This window comes from Corvus moneduloides, chromosome 6 (genome assembly GCF_009650955.1).
Source record: "Corvus moneduloides isolate bCorMon1 chromosome 6, bCorMon1.pri, whole genome shotgun sequence".
Classification (NCBI taxonomy): domain Eukaryota; kingdom Metazoa; phylum Chordata; class Aves; order Passeriformes; family Corvidae; genus Corvus; species Corvus moneduloides.
Window position 1 is genome coordinate 55,328,399 of NC_045481.1, and position 16,051 is coordinate 55,344,449.

At 44.5% G+C, this 16,051-nt stretch overlaps 1 long non-coding RNA gene across 1 annotated transcript; it reads left to right on the forward strand.

Moving 5' to 3' along the window:
* The first annotated feature begins 177 nt into the window (after nt 1-177).
* On the forward strand, nt 178-9,479 carry LOC116446047. The gene is made up of 2 exons (XR_004241010.1): nt 178-4,170; nt 8,808-9,479. It is a non-coding gene; the product is annotated as an uncharacterized LOC116446047 (long non-coding RNA).
* The last annotated feature ends 6,572 nt before the right edge of the window (nt 9,480-16,051 follow it).

The following is a 16,051-nucleotide window of genomic DNA, read 5'->3' on the forward strand; positions in this document are numbered from 1 at the left end:
GTGCCGCGGCCGGGGGCGGCCGGGGGTCCCACCAGTTGAACGCGAGGGCGGGGAGCGCCGGCTCCGCGGCCGCCCAGCCGCGCTGGCGCAGCGCTGCCGGCGAGGGAGCGGGCGGGGGCCGCCGCGCCCCTCTCCGCCCCGGGGGCAGGACTGCCCCGCGCCCCGGCCGCGTCCCGCCCGCCGCCCGCGCCCCCCAGCGCAGACGCTCGTCCGGAGCGGGCGCGGGTGGAAACTTCAGAGGCGGCGCAGGGGCTGGCGGAGGACGGTCCTGGGCGCGGGTCCTGACGGACAGCGCCCCTTCCCCCTCCTCCCCGTGGCGGGCAGGCCCGGCCCTCCGCCGCCGGCCCGCGGTCGGCTCGTCCCGTGCCCGGTGCCCTTGTGCCTCGGTGCCCGCTCCTGCTCGGAGACGATCCCGTTCTTCGGCTAATTGACCGCGAATGCCTCGCTATCCGGAACGCGCGCCCTCGCAGGCGGGACCCGGGGAGGAGAGCGTGTTAGAGATGTACCCCGGGCGGAACGGAGATCTTCATTCAGCAGATTCATATTTTGGCCCGGGTGGTTGACGGGGTAAAAAGAGTTAAAGCACGGCTGAGAAACCTCAGGCACCCGAGACCCAGCCATAGCTGGAGGGGACGGCAGGAGGTGGGGGCTGAGGAGATGTCTGCCATTAGGCATGTTTATCCTGACAAGTAGGAGATTCGTAAGGTGCTGCTTCGCTTTCTGGGTTTGTAGGCTGGGAGGCTGGTGGGTGTCATGAGGGGAAAAACTGAGAACTGGCTGCTCCATTTAACTTCATTTTCTTTTTCTCTCTCTCCCTTTTATAATAGTTGAAGCAAATATCAAAGGCCACGATGAGCTCAGAAAGTTCAGACTGGTGTGGATGTTCAGCCTACTGTTTAAAGACTGCTGATAACGGTTCTAGAAATAGCATCATCTTCTAGTAGAAGCTTTTCTTCTTCTTAAAGAAAAAAGTATATCATCGAAATAAGATGCATTCTGGGAAAGGAGAGGATATTAATGAGAGAAGTTGTTTACTAGTATAACTTGCCTCCTAGTGCTTTGGCAACATTGCTTATGTCTGAAAGGTGTTCCCCCCTTTACCCTCCCTTTTCAATAGAAAAACAATATCTGTAAAACATGATTGTATAAGCCAGGCATAATTCCACCAGTGGTCAGGTGACTCACTCATGCTGCCTTGTTGTTGTTAAGAATTAATAATAGATAGCAAAATAGTATGTAGCTGTTACAGTTGTTAGCATTGTGATCATATTTTTGAGGGACAGAGATTTTGATGACATTGGTATATGTTTTCACATCTAATCACGTGAAATTCTCTACTAGTCTCAATAAATGCCACACAAATATTCATCTTGGCACTGGAAAAACCAATGTGATTTGTTTGTTTCGCCAAGCATGCAGGGAGAAAGACAATTCTTAAGAGGTACTGTCAGTCAGAGCGCTTTCTCTGAAATGAAGGATCAGGCTTCAGCAGTCCTGCCGCTTTACCTGCTGCAGTGAAGAAGGGGCAAATTTTATAGAACTTGGTAGAACTACAGATACCAGAATGTCTTTTAGGGAAAAGCAGGTTCATGAGGGCTATCAGGTTATTCATATGTATGTAAATTCCTTAGAGATTAGAAACTTTCTAATCTGTAACACAAAATCAGGTTCAGGCTAATGCTGGTGATACGTCAAAAGAGGAGGGAGGACAGAGGAGCTATCAAGGACTACTGACAGATACCTGTAAAGTACAGTCAAAGTCCAGTGATCATGTGTGACCAGATTTTGAATTACTGTACAATTTGCCTTTAGTTTTTATATTATTTTATATATTATTTGGCTATATTTTGGTAGTTTGGCCCTGACCAAGATGGCTGTGCTGTTCTATAGCTTGCCCTCTGTCCAGGACAGACAAATATATCAACTACGAAGTGATATTAATGCATTTACCAGAGTGTGTTTTTTATCCTGCGGGACCACAAGCTCATTGCTACCTTGGGATTGAGGCTTGCTGCAGAGTGATCTCTGGGCAGCCTGGTGATGAAGTGGTAGTTTCTTTATCCTTCTCTTATAACTGAAATATCTTGCTTTGTTTTTTTAAATAGCAGCAATTTAAACGTGCTGAGATGTTTCTAATACAGGTGCTTGGAGATGGAAATTTTTCAGTCTGGTGGAGGAGAGACCATGAAACTATTTGGACATCACTGCTAGTAAACAAAGGCATCTATTCTCCAAAGCTCTAAGTGCACTGTGTAAGCAAATGCCGATGTCTCTGGAGGTAACAGCAGTAAATGTAATGTGCTGTGTCTCAAAGCAAGTGCAACATTTCCTTCCTGAGCCTGTTTGTGAAAACCAGGTTATATCTGCCATTTTGTTATCACTGATTGCATGTTTCTCTTCTTGCAGGCACTCCTCGTTGTGTTGAGCTTACTCCTGTGTCGACTGCAGATTTTCCCAGTTGAGGGGACTATGTTATGTTTGAGATCCCTAATGAATGCTGCACTAATTAACTTTGGTCCTGGAAGGTCATTGTGTGATGCAGTGGGATGATCTTATTAACCTTATCCTGAGACTTACAATTTGTACTGATCACAATAAGTCTGGGTTTTTTTCTGTTTAGCTCAGGCTGCCCTCGCATAATACAGTGCACTCAGAAGTTAGGAAAAAAAAAATCCCCAAGCCTGCTGCACACAGAGTCGGAATAAGTTTAACTGTTTGACCTACAACAGTTCTGTCATCATCAATTGACACGTTCGTCTTTCTTTTCTTGAAATAAAGCTTTTCCCCAGTGTTCTGGCAGCAACACAAGGATTGCTGGCAATGAAGTCACCTTCAAAGCAGAGACATTCATGAAACAAATGCATTTCTGGAAGAAAGTAAGGCAGCTTGCACCAGAATTTTTATGATGGCTGTGCTGCAACCAGAGCTTATCAAGTATCTGTGTTGAGTATTTATAATTGCCTGACTTGGATTTGCCCATTTGGGCACAGCTCATCATGGGAGTACCTTTTTCTTTAACAAAAGGGAAGTAGGGAGGCCAGGGGTATTTCAGGAAATCAAGAAAACACATAGAGCAACTAAGTTATTAAAGCAACAGAACTAACAAGATTTTTTTTAGCCCAAAAAATCAAAGTGTGAGGGTCTGTAATTAAAGAGTAGCACCAAAAGTCAGAGAACAAGGAGAACATTGCTGTGGTTAAAGGAGGCCATTTTGCCAAAGGCAGTCACCTGCAGTCCAGGCTGGAGAAGGGAAATGCCATTGTAGGCTCAAAGATTGATACATCTATCAAAAATTTTTTTGTTACTGGCTGTGCCAGACTTTCTGCCTCACTCTCCTTCATACAGACAGTTACCCTTCTGTTCTTGATGGATATATCTTTTTCTGCTGCTGAAAAGTAGAAAATGCTTAGGTAAACATACAAGAAATGGAAATCTGAGTAACTACAGCTGAGGTTTTATTTGAGATGATGCTTTTCTGAGCAGTGTCATTCTTGAGATGAGTTAGATACTCTCCACAGATTTTAGGAATGCTTTTAAGGGGAGGGTAGTTAGAAAATAGGTATGTGGCTTTGGGCTTTCTCTCATCATTGACTTCTAGACATCATATGGAAACAGATTAGTGCTAACTAAAGGGAGGGTGGTATCATCACTTTGATGATGTTAACATGAAAAAATAGCTGTTCTTGAGTACAGGAAATAATGTGGAGTCATTTGAAGATGTTGAGATCAGAATTACGTACTTTGAGGAAAGAAGGAATAGTAGTGTAATTTCATTATGGCTTTTATAAAATCTTAGGGCTTTTTGTTTGAAATCACATGTCATTTATTGATATCTGCTCAGATTTTAAAAACATAATGCATAAAACCAGTGTTAAATGCTAGATAGTACTGATCTTTGTCCTTTCCTCTGCAGGAGGCCTGTAAGCTGTTCCCATGTCAGAATGAGTAAAATGTCATTTTGGGGTTTTCTGAATGATAGTAGGTAGCTTTCTCACAGCAGGTCCTGAAGGAAGAGCCAAGTGTCTCTCTTGCACTGAGCAGAGGAGAAGTGTGTCAAATCTCTGAGATGCCATCAAATGTCACTAGAAGCTGTGCTGTACTAGAGGATTAGGAGTATGCATCTGACAGCGAATGTCCTGATACAACTGGGACTCAGCTGTGTTTTCCAGAGTGAGTTGAAGGGGTGTGGATAATGAATGAATTGTCTGAATGAAGGTTATGAGGAAAAACAAGACTGCAGCTGTTGGGGTTTTAGTTTAGTCTTAGTTTTTTTTTCCTGTTAAAGGAATTTTCTCCCATATGCATGTTGCTAGGGGACAAATAGCTGTACTTAAGAAAGACAAAAAGGGGAGTGGGGCGGGCCTGGCTACTCCTTTGTCTACACCTGGGTGTGGGGTCAGTTCGCTCTGAGCGTCCAGAGAGAGAAGCTGCAGAGAAAGGAGCTGCTGCTTCTTTCTTTTTGGCCGTTCTTTCTTCCTGCTGGAAACAACGCCGGGACCCCAAAAGCCACTTTCCCTGCCCTGCTGGAGACCGGGCTGTGGCTGCCCTGCCCCGCTGCTGTTTTGAGCTTTCGCTACGCTGTAGCCCTGCTCGCCCTGCCTGCCTGGGCCTCCGTGGGGTTCTCCCATCTGGATACATCTCGCCTGCCACCCGGGATTTGCGTCCGTCCCTGCCGTTCCAGCCTGCCGTTCTAGCCTGCTGTTTCAGCCTGCTGTTCCTGAGAGCCCGGGATCGGCTGCCCAGGGGTTTGTGAAGCCTTTGTCCCATCCCTTCCCGGGATCCCAGGGCACCAGAGCCGCGGGTTTCCCGAGCTCGCTCCGGAGCGCCCCCTGCAGCCGCGGGGGAACCATCGCACCTGCCCTGCTCACCGGGAGCCGCCAGCGCCCCTGCCGGCTGCGAGCGGAACTGCACCCGAGGGGAAAGGGCCCGACAGCCGAGAAGGCTGGCACTGGGTTTGTGATTGCTGTTACTGCCATAGTTGTTGTTGTTTTGTTTGACTGGTTATATACATATATATATATATAGTAAAGAACTGTTATTCCTATTTCCCACATCTTCGCCTAAAGGCTCTTGATTTCAAAATATAATAACTTGGAGGGAAAAGGGGTTATATCTGCCACTTCGAGGGGGGCCTCTGCCTTCCTTAGCAGACACCTGTCTTTCAAAACCGAGACAGATCTTGGCGCCCAACGTGGGGCCTGAGGGCATTAAGAGATAGAGGTGAAAAAGGAATAACAGTTCCTCGATAACTTTATTTTGTGTGCTGGATATTGGAACCTTGTTAGGCAGCACTATGTGGTCTAGTTTACCCTGGTTCGGGTGGCATGTAGCCGTGGCTATATTCTTCCCCTTTGCAGCTCCTTACTTGAATATGGGTCCTCTGACTAAGGCTACCATTGCTGTTATCCAGCTTGCGTTATGGGTCGAGAAGGTGAGGAATTCATGGGTTTTTAACTTCCTCCGGAATGTGGGCACATGGATAAACAGCTATCACACACTGAGCACATGTTTTTGGGGTTATGTTAACAATGGTACCTTCTGTGAGGAAATGACACCAGGGGAAGTTTTCTCCCAACCCCTCAACCAGTTCTTTGGGCCCACCCCATCAATTTTCGAAGGGTTTAAATTCCCTCTGAATACTAACCATCTGCTGCTGATAGGCCTACTCTATTTAGCATTCAAGGATAAGTTGAGATTGGCTTGGATATCTACCCGGACACCAGCCCCAGAGACTAGAGATCCTGCCCCAGAACCTGACATGGCCCCAGAGAGTAGAGTTCCTACCCCAGAGCCTGATCTTGCCCCAGAACCTGACACGGCCCCAGACACTAGAGATCCTACCCCAGAGCCAGAGCCTGCCACAGCCCCAGACACTAGAGATCCCGCCCCACAGACTGATACTGCCCAACAGTCCACCTCAGAAATGGACTACCCAAACTGGCTGGGGGTACTGGCAAAAGGGATGCAGGAGATGTGCCAAGAGATGGGTCAGGTGCGCCAGGGGATATGCCAGGAGATGGGTCAGGTGCGCCAGGAGATATGCCAGGAGATGGGCCAGGTGCGCAAGGAGATGTGCCAGGAGATGGGCCAGGTGCGCCAGGAGATATGCCAATTGCTAAGGGAATACACCTCCTCAGCTAGTGAAAAACCCTCTCCCTGCCCCAAAGAGGGTGAGTCCGATGGTGCAGCAGTGGAACCCACGGATGTTACAACCGTCCAGGCTTCAGCTGAACCACAAGGACAACCACAGCCAGCAGCAGTCGCCCCTGTGCAAAGGAGGAAGTATAAGACCAAATCAGTACGACCAGTTAATGATAATGGGCAACCAGGGCCCTCACAACCAGCAGGAGAGCCGGAGCCAGAAGTCATCACTGAGTCCCTGTCGCACGACAGTCTCCGTGCTATGCGAAACGACATTGTGCGAAGGGGGCGTGAGCCTTATACCACCTGGCTGCTTCGGGTTTGGGACCTTATGGGCACAAGTGTGCAACTGGATAGTGGTGAGGCAAGGTATCTGGGATCGTTGACCCAGGACCCAGGTGTGGACCAGATATTTGTGAGGGAGCCAGGGCCTCTCTCTCTTTGGGAGCGGCTCTTAATGAGTGTGAGAGAAAGGTTCATTCACAAAGAAAGAATGCAGGAGTATCATCATAGAATGCAGTGGAAAGACATTGCTACTCGGGTAGAGAAGCTATCCGTGAAGGTCCGTCATGTAGATGCTCACATCCCCAAGAGCCGGGCTAATGAAGAACATCGTAACAACAAACAGGTAGATCAAGCTGCGAAAATAGAGGTGTCCCAGATAGACTTGGATTGGCAACATAAAGGAGAACTGTTCCTAGCTCGATGGGCCCATGATGCCTCAGGTCATCAGGGCAGAGATGCCACCTATAAGTGGGCACGAGACCGAGGGGTGGATCTAACCATGGACAGTATCTCCCAGGTTATCCATGATTGTGAGACATGCGCTGCGATCAAGCAGGCCAAGCGGGTGAAGCCCCTGTGGTATGGTGGGCGATGGTCCAAATACAAGTATGGGGAGGCCTGGCAGATTGATTACATCCCACTGCCTCAAACCCGCCAAGGCAAGCGCTATGTGCTCACAATGGTAGAAGCCACCACTGGGTGGCTGGAGACCTACCCTGTGCCTCATGCTACTGCCCGGAACACCATCCTGGGCCTGGAAAAGCAAGTCCTTTGGAGGCATGGCACCCCTGAGAGAATCGAGTCTGACAATGGGACTCATTTCAAGAACAGCCTTATAAACACCTGGGCTAGAGAACATGGCATAGAGTGGGTGTACCACATCCCTTACCATGCACCAGCAGCTGGGAAGGTTGAGCGGTGTAATGGACTGATTAAAACCACCTTGAAGGCACTGGGTGGGGGGACTTTCAAAAACTGGGAGATGCATTTAGCAAGAGCCACCTGGTTAGTTAACACTCGAGGTTCCACCAGCCGAGCAGGCCCTGCCCAATCTGAACCCCTACAAACAACAGACGGGGATAAGGTTCCAGTGGTGCACATGAGAGGTATGCTTGGAAAAACTGTTTGGGTAAAGTCTGCCTTGAGCAAAGACAAACCCATCCGTGGGGTTGTTTTTGCTCAGGGACCAGGTTGCACCTGGTGGGTGATGCAAAAGGATGGAGAGACCCGATGCTTACCTCAAGGGGACCTTGTTTTAGGGTGAACTACCCATGGCTCTGTACTTGTATCAGTATCAGCATGTATATTTGTATATAATTTGGGTAATGCATAGATTTATATGGTTAAAAAAGTTAAGTTTCATGTAACATGTTAGTATGGGAAAAAATTCGGGGTGGATAATGTTGGGGTTTTAGTTTAGTCTTAGTTTTTTTTCCTGTTAAAGGAATTTTCTCCCATATGCATGTTGCTAGGGGACAAATAGCTGTACTTAAGAAAGACAAAAAGGGGAGTGGGGCGGGCCTGGCTACTCCTTTGTCTACACCTGGGTGTGGAGTCAGTTCGCTCTGAGCGTCCGGAGAGAGAAGCTGCAGAGAAAGGAGCTGCTGCTTCTTTCTTTTTGGCCGTTCTTTCTTCCTGCTGGAAACAACGCCGGGACCCCAAAAGCCGCTTTCCCTGCCCTGCTGGAGACCGGGCTGTGGCTGCCCTGCCCCGCTGCTGCTTCGAGCTTTCGCTACGCTGTAGCCCTGCTCGCCCTGCCTGCCTGGGCCTCCGTGGGGTTCTCCCATCTGGATACATCTCGCCTGCCACCCGGGATTTGCGTCCGTCCCTGCCGTTCCAGCCTGCCGTTCTAGCCTGCTGTTTCAGCCTGCTGTTCCTGAGAGTCCGGGATCGGCTGCCCAGCGGTTTGTGAAGCCTTTGTTCCATCCTTCCCGGGATCCCAGGGCACCAGAGCCGCGGGTTTCCCGAGCTCGCTCCAGAGCGCCCCCTGCAGCCGCGGGGGAACCATCGCACCTGCCCGGCTCACCGGGAGCCGCCAGCGCCCCTGCCGGCTGCGAGCGGAACTGCACCCGAGGGGAAAGGGCCCGACAGCCGAGAAGGCTGGCACTGGGTTTGTGATTGTTGTTACTGCCATAGTTGTTGTTGTTTTGTTTGACTGGTTATATACATATATATATATATATATAGTAAAGAACTGTTATTCCTATTTCCCACATCTTTGCCTAAAGGCTCTTGATTTCAAAATATAATAACTTGGAGGGAAAAGGGGTTATATCTGCCACTTCGAGGGGGGCCTCTGCCTTCCTTAGCAGACACCTGTCTTTCAAAACCGAGACAGCAGCTCATCAATGGGATTTTTGGTTTCTTTTTTTCGTTTTCAGTTGTTGTTTTCCCCGTGTTGCCGTTGGAGAAAACTTTACTGCCTAAGGAAAAGTTGCAGGCTCAAAGTAGGACATACTGCCCAGAAGACTGCAAACAGCTTAACATGAATACAAGCTCTTTGATATGATGGACCACTTTCATGACCTCTTTATAGCAGATTACCATCTTTTTCTTTATCTTTATACCATTCACATTGTTAATAGAGAGTACTCTGCGTGCTGCAGCTTGTCACATGCAATTTTAATCTATCTTGAGAAAGCTTCCTTAAAACTTGAAAAAGAGGGAGGAGAACACATCTCTTCTGATTTGCCTTCTAATTTGACAATCTCTTCCTTGACAGCTTTTGCAAACTCTACCAGGAGAAAAAAAAAAAAGAAGTGTACTGAATAATTCAGCCTTGAGAGTGAATTGAGTTTGAGAATTGTTGAATTCCCAAGTCTGTGGTTTGTGGTTTTTGTTATCGACTGCTCACATGGATTTAAAGTCCTGTCTCTGCAGTTGGTGGTTTTTGTCTCCCCTTTGGATGCTACAGTTTTGTCTGGCTTTCGACCCTTGAACACCAGCTCTCTGATCTTGCAAATAAACATACAAAAACTCTTGAAGGACCTTCCTGCTTCCAAGGTGAGCCATAGGTAGCATGCTACATCAATAAATCAGATTTTAACCCTGGACCTGAATGTTGAAAATAGTCCAGTGAAAGTTGATGGCGTCATCATGCTGAGTATGAGGCACTCTTCCTACTATTCTCCCCTCACATGCTGGAGTATCCAAATTCTTAAGGGTAATGAAAGCTTGATATCAGAACAGAACCTCCTGAAAATGGGGTGTCTTAGCTCACCCCCGATATACCCCTGAAATTTGTTATTTATATTAACATGCTAATGGGAGCCAGACAATAACACAATAGGAGCTGGTCCTGCATTTTATGTATCAGCAGCCAATAAGTAAAAAACCCCAAGTTTATATCATTTGAGTGTTTGTGAATGCATAAAAAAGAGACTCCATTTTCTGCAAAGTGGAATGATGATGTGCTACCTGTCACTGAAAGTAGCTTGCCCAGAAAAAAAATTATAATTGGAAGAGTCTAGCCAGTATTCAGGACTCTGTATAAAACCTGAAGCATGCTCATCATTTCTTAAAGCCACTGAATAGAGTAAATGTTATTACCTCTAAAGTATTTTTTCCTAGCTCAAAAAGCAGAATCATCCGAAAAAAAAAAAAAAATCGAAAATTGTTATCATACTGTCTAGTGGAACCTTTATATAATTAACTCTTATTGACAATCTCACTGAGTGGTATAGTTCATATGAGTAAATATCTGAGCTCAGTCATAGTGTGGACTGCAGGAAAGCTCTGCTAATGTATTTCCACTCAGCTGCTTACAGCTACGTGTTAACATTTCCTAACCAAAAGAAGGAACAAAAATGTTTGGTGGTTTTGTGATGAATTTGTAAGAGAATGCTAAGGAAGTAACTTTCAGTGAGGAGGATATGGTCCCTTATCCTTGAGCTTTAAAAGATAACAGAACCTTAACCTAAAAAAGGAGAAAACCCCAAACCAAACAATAACCCAAACTAAATCCTGAATACCAAAGAAAAAAAGCTCTTTTTTGATTCATGGTAAATTAATGCTTTTTAACTTACATATATCACTAGTGTTTGTGTAGTCATGGGCTTCTTTGAAAGATAGCTAAATCTAGAAAACTTTTTAAATTAAGTGACAGATCAGATGGGATCTGCTTGCAAGTAAAATAAACCCACAAGTCTTGTGGATGGATGAAAGCTTTTATTCCTTTTAGTTCTATCTTTAGTTCTGATTAACATATAATCAAATAAGCTAGAGTCCATCCAGAAGGCAGTTTTGGTTAAAAATCAGTTAACTGCATCAAGAATATGCTTTTTGCTAGGTATTCTTGAGGTAAGAAATGCAGAAATGGTATCTGTTCCGGGCTCAAGGCAGAGCTTGGGTGTGCAATCCCTTTTCCCACAAGTAGGAATTCAAGTCAGAGTTGAAGCACATGCATGCACACTGTGGTTATAAACATACTTCTGGTTATAATTAAAGGGAACAACCCATGTCCCTAAAGGTAGATGCTTCCCAGGAATCAGTGTGCGTCGGGACTGCCTATGGAGTGCTCCCAGAGTGCTGGTTTGAGGATCCTGAGGTAAAATCCCTTTCTCAAATCTCTGGCTAAAGATGAAAAAGTTACCTTGAGTGTCCCCAGCTTTTTTAACAGCTGACTTGGGCACAGCCTTGTTTTGGGGCAAGGGAATGGCAGGAATAACAAATCCCTCCTATCCACATGAAGGAGATGAAGGAATCCCAGTGGAACACGGTGCTTTGGCCGCACTGTAACTTGTGGTACCTCAGTGCAATGTCTGCCAGCCTGCTGCTCCTGTGCAGCCACAGGAGCCAGTGCTGGGCATAAATCTGTGCAAGACAGGGAGGATTTTATGGGATCTTGGACATCTCCCTTCCCGACAGACTAACAAACAAATTCTCTCTCCTATTGGGGGAAATACTGGGGGAATAAATGAGCTGTGCTGCTGTGTGAGATACTTTTGATGGAGAACCAGGTAAGCTGTTTCTGTGGCAGAGGCATAATTTAAGCTTATGACTGAGGTCCCTTGTGTAAATGAGTTTTTTCAAGACTTACTGACAACACAATATAAACACTTTCATCAGAAGAATAGTGATTTTTAAAAATGCATCTCTTTGTGATGCTGAGGCAAAAGACTCTGCAGTTTCTTTATTTGTTGTAATAATTATAACCTATACTTTAGAACAGTTTTTTCTTCCACCCTGTGATCATCTCCCCAAAGGGCTGGGAGCTATTTTTCCTTCTCTGAGGATGTTCTGATGAAGCTGATGCTATGTGGTAGGTCCTGGCCACCTGCTTTACTTGGTCATGTGAATGTTTTCCTGAGTCATACTCCCAAAATACATTGTTGCCTAAATCTAGGGAAAGCTGACAATCGGTAGCAGTTGAACTTTCATATTACAGCAGAATTGATGTTAAAAATAAATTCTTGCAAATGATTACTGTCAGGAAAGCATATGAGTTTGCTAAGAAACTAGGTAAGCACCTAGTTTGCTGTGTGAGAAGGGTTTCTCTTGGCATTAATTACTCCAGGAACTAAAGTTCACACCAAAACACTGCATAGGAAATCAAGATACATGTTCCATACTTTACTGGTTAAATATTGAAGCTGTCACAGAAATGTTCCCCAGCCTATATCAGCTGCTGTTAGCTTTCAGAGCCATGTTCGTTCTTCTTTAGGTACTGAGACTTTTCAGCTCTTTTCAACACTGTAATAATTCTTCAGCCAGAAGAGTTAAGGCTGCTTTAGCAAGGCAGAGGGCCCAGGCCATCTATAAGTTAAGTTGTTCTGTGAGCCAGAACCTGTGGGAAAAAATATTTTCTGTGATGAAATGACTCCTGGCCTTGCCTTTTCGAATGTGATCTAGACGAGGTGTGTAGATACAAAAATGCTGCTAGCAAGGATTTTCTTGCTATTTTCTAAGTCCACGAGAGACTTTTCTCTCTCACAGAAGAGGTAGCAGAGTTATGTAAACAACCAAGCCACCTGCAACCTTGAAAAGTCTTGTTTATGTTATAGTCGGAAAATATTTTGACAATGGATGTTTTAGGATTTTAGTCAATCACCCCAAGAGGTGGCTGATCCTTTGTCCAATTAGACTATGAAGAAAAAAGTCTATAAAAGAGTTTGTAAAATAATTAAATCAATCAATCTTGCTGCACAATTCCTGCCTGCTGGATCTTCTCTCCTCCTCCTCCTATTGGCTGCGGGACACGGTGATATACTCTAGGGCCCAGGCCTGTGGTGATAGAGCTGCTGTTGTACTGAGATCCTGCTCTTTTGGCTGCTATGGTTTTTGATTTTAACCCTCCTGGAACAGTGCCTGTCTTCGGGAGAGGATTCTAAACAGTATTCCAGGTGGCTGATAAAGCCCAGCTTTCAGTCTGGAGGAAAGAGGGGGAATGTAAAGTGTAGTGCTGGTCCCAGTATTCCTTTGGGCTGTCTGCAGTGGTACTTGGAGCGGGTTGATGCCAGCAATCTCCTTGGTCAGTAACTGAGCTGGTTTGAATCTTGCTGAGGCGTGTGCCTGACTCCATGGATTATGTGTGAAAGTCAGTGGCCTCTTTCCCCCATATTAGCAAGTGGAAGGTGAAGAATGCATTATCCACCCTGTAGTTGTGCTGGCTAGAGCAGGATTTGGAACACAAACTTCGGCTCATGGGGAAAAACAAACAGAGTGAGTTGACAATGTGAAGCTATTGCAAAAAGAGACAAATGTGATTCTCCAGTTTATGGTGAGGAATGCTGCATGAGAGACAAAGGACATAATTATCCTGATTTGGAATTGCTGACGCTTCATCTAACACAAGTTTTAGATACTGCAATTTCAGATAGAGACGAGTTGAAGGGTCTCCAGAAAAAAGAAACAAAAAAGTAACCTTAGAAAACAATGATTTTTAAGCATTGCCTGTGAGAAAATGCTAAAAAAATAGGTTTCATAAGCTTTTCTAAAGAAAGAGAATGATGTTATGACTGTGGAAATATTGTTGGTTTTCTGGCCAGGTTTTCTGGCCTCTTCAAATAGAAATTGAGTATGATTACATAAAAAATGGGGCAAAATATAATCAACACAACATATAGGAAAGCAAATTTTGCTTTCTAAAAGTTTTCTATGCAGTAGAAGGTGATCTAACCAGATAAGAAAAGAATTTAAGTGAGCAATGCCTTTTTGTCTCCAATGAAAAGTGTGCAAAAGCATTTTACATTGATGTCTTGAAAGTGGTTTTGCTTAGCAAAAATTTATTTTGATTTCAAGTATTTTTCTTGAGTAAATAAGCATACCTCTGCAGTTGCTGTTGAATGTGTATTAAGTTTAGAGAAAAGGTAAAAGGTTGTCTTAATTGTTTCAACAGCTGCCCATCTCAGGTCATTCAATATCCAGTGCAACTCCCACCAAATGCCTTGTGAAGACTGTGGTGACTTTCTCCACACTGTACAACAGCCTTTACTCCCAAAGCTGGGTAAAAGCAAAGTGATCTGTAAGGTTGCCTGTATTTGGTGGATTTCAGTACTTCACAGCAGTCAGTTCTGAGGTTTATTTGTCTGTGTGGGGTCTGGGTATTTTAGCTTAAGATGGATCTCAGCTTGTCCTCTAGATCTTAGGTTTCCGTTGCGAATTGTGGATTCACTTCAGCACTGCAGTGCTGCATAGAATCAAAGGATTAGGAGATGAAACTTTTACAGTTCTTTCTTCTGAATTACACAGTGGACTGATCACACTTTCTCTTTTTTCATTTTTACTCTAAAAATACAAAATTATAAAACCAGACAGGTATGTCTACTTCTCAGTGTATGCTTTATCAAAGTATAGATGTGAGCAAACTAAGGAATGTGTGATATGACTTTTTTATTGGTAGTTCTCCTCACTGAACTGTCAGTGGTGACTTAAATTTCTCTGTGTTACGTAACAAAGATATTATTGGTAATAACTTTGCTCTTCCTTGGCAGACATGCCAAATACCAAGGGTACAGAAATTTAATCTTTTTATTGATAGCAACTAGACAGTTTTAAGATATTCATCGAAAAGATCCTTGAACTTTTCGTTCTGTCCAACAACTTGATACTCAGAAAACAAGGAGAAATCATAATAAAATGTGATCACTGTGTTTTTTCCAAATGCTCATCTGTCTCTCACAGGAGTTTTTTAACCTTTGATCAAAGTATCTAAAACTACACAGTAAAGACCTTGGTAATTAACAGATCAAGATTTACGCTCAGTTATGTCTCACAACATAAGCCATATTTGTGTGAATGTAGAAACAGTCTCTTCTGACTTGATGTGCTACTTTTCACATTGAAGTGAACACTGATTAATAAATGTTAATTAACTTACTATAGCCTTACATAATCAGAGTATAATTTCTTAAGCTGAGAGTTTCTGACCTGAAAGTTATATTTTTAGTTTGTATCTGAATTTCAACTTTCCTTTTGTTCATTATCATGGAGCCAGAGAGGAATGAGAAATGTCTTTATGATTATTTGAATTTTGGAGGAGTTTCATGATAGCTCCTATTCTAGCATGGGGAGAAAACATGCTTTTTTCAAAGTGTTGTGCTGGTAAAAGTGGGACTGCCTTCATTTGACCAAAGACTTTGTCATCTTGGGAAGACAGCACCCTGAAGCAAGTGCCTGATACCTTCTTCTACATGAGTTTCCTCCCATTGTGATGTCCAGCTGGGAGGAAGGAACAAAGACTTCACCTTAAAATTCTTTTCTCCTTCACTGTCTCAGAAAGTTTATTTTTCTTACTAACATTCCTAAACCAAATCAACACACTGGCATTTCCTTACAGAAACCTGTTCAGTTAAAGCATTTCTGGCAATTTGTGTTGCTGTCTCTCGAAGGCTTTGGCAGAGCAAACGGTGAGTGGGACTTCTCTATTTTAGTCCCAGCATCTGGATTTGGGTTGACTAGCAAGATTCTTCTTCCTCCCTTGAGACCTAAGATGACTTCCCATTTCTTTGTATTTTTGTTGGTTTTTTTCTGTGTTGTTTCTTTTTTTTTTCTCTTGTGTAGCTCATAAAGTCTTTACTTACAGACATGAGGGGTTGGATTATCTGCTTTCCCCAGGAGTCTGAGCTCTTCATTCCTAGACTCCTTGTTGCCATTAGGTCAGCAGAGCTGGTACCAGCCTGCTTACTGTAGATTGTCTTCACCCAGTACAGCCAGCTATTTTTCCCTCAAACTGTGTGGAGAAGGAGAAATGATCCATAGCCAGGCAGAGTCTTTGTTGTTTCCCTGCTGTTCTGTTTCTGTTCATGCGCAGGCTTTTCAATTTCATGAAGCAGCTTTACATGAAAGCTGAAATGTAATTGCATCCTCCTGAGTAAAATGGACAATTTCTGTGCCAACCATGTTTTTAAAGAGTAAGATTACATCATTCACTCTGCTGCATGCTTTCTCTGTGAGTGAATCCCTTCGCTGATGTAAAGGTATTAAATATTCCAAGACACCAGTCAGACCAATTCTTTATAATGCCATGAGTGTGGAGAAGATCACCTTCATTATTTTTGTCAGGGGAAAAAACAAAACATGAAAGGGAGGCCTCTTTCAATGCACCTTGCTTTAGTCTAGCAAATACTAGTGAGGATTCATTTCAGCATACATCATGCTTACTGTTCCTCTCAGCTCTCCATGTTAA